At 39.2% G+C, this 4,971-nt stretch overlaps 1 pseudogene; it reads left to right on the top strand.

Annotated features, from left to right (window-relative positions):
• Positions 1-1,185: 1,185 nt before the first annotated feature.
• Positions 1,186-1,905, top strand: LOC142150768 (E3 SUMO-protein ligase NSE2-like; annotated as a pseudogene).
• Positions 1,906-4,971: the final 3,066 nt, after the last annotated feature.

The following is a 4,971-nucleotide window of genomic DNA, read 5'->3' as shown; positions in this document are numbered from 1 at the left end:
TTTTAGCTAATTAAAATATTTTGTGTACTGTATATAACAATATCTATTTTTTTGCAGCATTGATGCTTAGACTAGTACAATGTTGAGACTACATACATAAATACATGGCCCATCATCAGAGAAAACACTTTGCCTTTTGCCATGTAAAGCTACACTATAGTGTATAAAACATTGCAAATGAAACAAAAGCAGCTGCATGGCATCAATACAGATAGAGCATTGTTAGGCCTGAACCATCTTTTCATAAATTAATCTGACAGCAGTTCAATACATAGGACATTTTAGATTTGACATACTTTAATTGATCATGAGTATGTTTTCTTATGGCCCCTACTTTTGGCTTAAAGTAATTCAAACACAGTAGTTGGACAGTAGATATTTTAAACATGCCAGATAACCCATCACATTAACTGGCTGAGAAACAAAGTGAATAGTTTCTTTAAAACTCCCAAGAATGCTTCCCACAGCATTCACTGCGCTTTCAACTGATATATTAATTCCTTCCTCTTTATCCTGCCAGCGTTGAGTCAGCTATACTGTACAGACTGTATGATAAAGGACCAATATTAATGATACCCAGATCTTTTAAAAAGATGATTAGAATTAAATAAGATGCACTCAATCTAAAGTGACCCCACTTATTACTTCTTTGTAGAGATGTTCACTGAGCCCCGTGTTTTGATTTTGACTTTGGTTTTGGTTTTTAATCTGTATTTTTTAGAAAAATTGCTAAAATATGCTAAAATAACATAATTTTGCTCTTTTTTTTTTGTTCCTATATGATTATTATTCTCAATAACACTAATTTCCAGTCATTTCCAGGTCACAATATTATTTTCATATACTTTTGGACAAAGACTGCAGCGACCTGGCTGGACACTAAGTAACAGAGCGAGCAACGACACAAACACACAGCAGTTTATAGCACATCTAGGAAACATTTCCGCACAGCAGTGGCAGAAAAGAAAAGTGGAGCAAGATGGAATTGTCCTTGGTACCTCCCACCCACCCTTATGCAAGCTATTGAAAAGGACATGTACAGTTTAACAAAGCAAGCACTCCAGTGACAAGGAATGCACCTTTTGTGGTTGAAGTGCTTGATTCATTTGGGCCCCCACAAAACAAGCTACCAATAGCTTAGCTGCCTTAAGCCCAATAGTGGTGTGAACTCCACATTATTAAACCATATCTGCTCGTGCAGTATCTTTAATCTTCTTCTCCTCTATGGCTACCTACCTCTCATTCTTAAAGAACTGCAAAACTTATGTAGATACAGGAATGGATATTACAAGTGGAGTGGCATTAGATCTTCTTTAGACATATTGTGACATGGAACATGTGGGCAGCATGGAACCTGTTATGTTGGAATATACTTAATTGAACAGAGATTAAAACCAATATATGGATGCAGTTGAGGAGACCATACTTAAGTTAAAACGTCACCCACCGGATGAGGTCCCGGATTTAAGAGAACTTGTACAGGATATATACACTGCGCTTCAGAAGAATAATACAGAGGAGGCACTGAGGCAGAATGATAAATATGTCCAGTTTAAAGATCAGCTAAGAGACCTGAGAAAACAAATAGATGTGTCACCGGCCCCTGAAAACTAAGCTTTGGAAGATGAAGATGAGAAGAGCGCCATCAAACAGAGCACTGCAAATTTCTCTTGTCCTACAACACAGTTGAAGATGGTGAACCCAGTGAAAAACAAAATATGTGGTCAGACGTACAAGAGAGAAGCAATTGAAAGGAAGATTGAAAACAAACTTCAGAAGGGTAAATCTGCCAGGTGTCTAAAAATTGGCTGTAATCACTCTGACATGAGCATATCAGATCTTGTTCCAGACAATGCACTAAAAAGAGCCATTGACATTCACAGCAAAAAGCAAGGTCATCGCTGAGCTTGCAATCGGCCCCAATCCCCAAAAAATTAAAATATAGCTAGGTACCTTTCAGGTAAATTGCAGATTACAAACATTTTTTGCAATACTGATGAAACAGCAGAAAAGTGGAAGGTTTGAGTAATGAATATACACATTTATTTAGACTAGAGATGTTCACTGACCCCCGTGTTCTGGTTTTGGTTTTGTATCTGGATTAACTTCATGTTTTGATTTTGGCTTTCGGAAAAAACGCCCTTGCAGGTTTTGGTTTTAGTTTTGGATCCCTGTTTTTTTCCAAAATCCCTATTTTTTTTGCTAAAATCACATAATTTTGCTTTTTTTGTCCCCCTGCATTATCATTAACCTCAATTACACAAATTTCAAGTCATTTGCAGTCAATTTTGTCCATCTCACAGGTCACAATATTATTTTCATACAACTTCAAACAAAGACTGCAGCGACATGGCTGGATGCTAAGCGACAGAGCAATGGCACAAACACACAACAGTTCATAGCACATCTAGGAAACATTGGCACACAACAGTGGCAGAAAAGAGAAGTGGTGCAAGAAGGAATTGTCCTTGGATCATGAAATAAGTTATGGTTCATTTGATCGCTCTATCCCTTCCTTGGATAACTGTGGTAATTCTACAGCTAATACATGGCGAAGAGAGCTGACCCCCGACAGGATGCATGCTTTTATCAGACCCAGACCAATCCAGGGTGCCAGACAATGCACTAAAAAGAGCCATTTTAATTCACAGCAAAAAGCAAGTGCATCACTGAACTTCGAATCCGCCCTAATTCCCAAAAAATTATAATATAGTTAGGTACCTTTGATGTAAAGTGCAGATTACAAACATTTTGTGCAATGCTGATGAAACAGCAGCAAAGTGGAAGGTAATACATATACACGTCTATTTAGACATCCATGCCTACATTACTTCTGCAAGCAACGTTGTTCTTTGTTAATAAAACTGTTGTCTTTATACAGTTCAAAACATTTTGAAATAATCCTCCACCATTCTTTGGATGTTAATAGTTGATAGCAGGATCAGGTGGAGTTACAGTAGAGGTGTCACTAATTCTGGTCAATTCTTTTACAATAGACAAGACCAGATGTCAAAATGTTGTGCTGAGTCATCTGCATCATCAATGATTGTTTAAGATTTTTGCAAAGCACACAACAGCATGTAGCACATGTAGGTAACATTGGCACACAGCGGTAGCTGAAAGGAAAAGTGGTGCAAGATGGAATTGTTCTTTGGCCCTCTCACCCACCCTTATGCTGGATCTTAAAAAGGGCATGCACTCTTTAACAAACCAAGCACTTCAGCGACAAGGAGTGACACTTTTGAGGCTGATGTGCTTGGTTTATTTGGGTCCCCACAAAACAAGCTAACAATGAGCTTGAGGCACCTAGGGTAACAGTGCTGTTAATGAAATCTACTGTGGCAAGATGTTGTTGTCATCATCCTCCCCCTCATCAGTTTGTACATCATCCTCACACATTATTAATTCATCACCGCTGGAATCCACCATTACAGAAATCTCAGTACTTTGATGTAATTGGCAGGAAAGGCCGTCCTCGTGGAAAATGAAGTTCAGTTTTATGAACATCATCTTTTCCACATTTTGAGGAAGTAGCCTCCTACGCTCATCGCTGACAAGGTTCACGGCTGTGCTGAAAACTTTTTCCGAGTACACACTGGAGGATGGGCAGCTTGCAGTGCAAAGCGAGTTGGTACATAGGTCTCCAAATTCCCTTTTTTTCCTCCCAGTATATAAAGGGCCTGTCTAATGTGTCTATTTTTATGTTGTCGTTAAAATAATCCTCCACCATTCTTTGGATGTTGATAGTAGGATCAGGTTGAGTTACGGCAGAGGTGTCATGTTTATTGGTCAATTCTTTTAGACCAGACCAGATGTCAAAATGTTGTGCTGAGTCATCTCCATCATTTCTGGGTCTCTTGCAAAAGCAAAGTTTTTTCCTAGCAGAAGTTGACTGAGAAAGTGAAGGAGGAGACGCCTTCCTGTCATGCAACACTTGAGCTGACATCTTGCTCACCAGGAGCTCCTTGCATCTCTTCAGATCTAGGTCAGTTGGAAACAAAGAGAAGATATAGCTCTTAAACCTAGGATCAAGCACAGTGGCCAAAATGTAGTGATCCGATTTCAATATTTTGATAACTTTTGGATGCTGGCAAAGCTATTAAAGTACTAGATCTACAAGTCCGACATAGGGTAATTGCTTTGTTTAATCTCCTACTTCAGTTTCTCATACTGCTTTACCAAATGTCTTATTAAGGGAATCACATCTCATTCCCTTTTTAAACAAGGGTACCATATCTGCTTTTCACCAATCCCTCGGTTCTGAGCCAGAGGAAATTGAATTCATGAAAATTAAGAATAGCGGTCTAGTAGCTCCATATAAAATCAATGATTAATCGCCAGACAGCTTTAAACCACATGAATGATTCAGTTTAAATAGAGTTCTCCTATATGCTTTTCTCACACAGAATGAAAATCAACATCCCTTAAGCATAAATAAACCAACTTGCTGATTCTTCCTGTGCCCTACTCCTCCTTGTGTGATGTTTTCAGCAAGGCCACTTCAAAGAAGCTTCCTCCACATCGTGCCTGGGACTGCCCTATTGATCTCATCAATAGAAGGAAGGTAGGCCATACAGGGATAATATAATACAGTATGGTCAACGGCAGCCGGGTTTGGTAGACAGTCAAGTAATAAGTGAAAAGGGATCAGACAGAGATGCAGTTAAGGATGATCCAAGGTTGGTACAGGGTAGTGGATAACTGGAGACAGGAAAGCAGCAGCAACAACAGGAATTAGATTACTGGCAGGAGCACAATAATCTGGCAAGAAGACAGGAACAGACAAGGCTTTTTATAGAAAGTCAAGGGGTGGAGCTAGTGCATGCTGAAAAATTAGGAGAGCAGTTAACCTAAGCTAGAACACAGAGTAAAGGCAGGTAACTTCCCAGCAGCCAGAATAGCTCATTCAGCAGATCAGCAGTCTACAGATGTAGAAGCTCCAAGTTCAAATCCTCATAGTACTCCTCTCCT

This window comes from Mixophyes fleayi, chromosome 4 (assembly GCF_038048845.1).
Source record: "Mixophyes fleayi isolate aMixFle1 chromosome 4, aMixFle1.hap1, whole genome shotgun sequence".
Taxonomy (NCBI): domain Eukaryota; kingdom Metazoa; phylum Chordata; class Amphibia; order Anura; family Limnodynastidae; genus Mixophyes; species Mixophyes fleayi.
The sequence above is the reverse complement of the archived record's forward strand: the minus strand, read 5'-3'. Positions and strand labels throughout refer to the sequence as shown.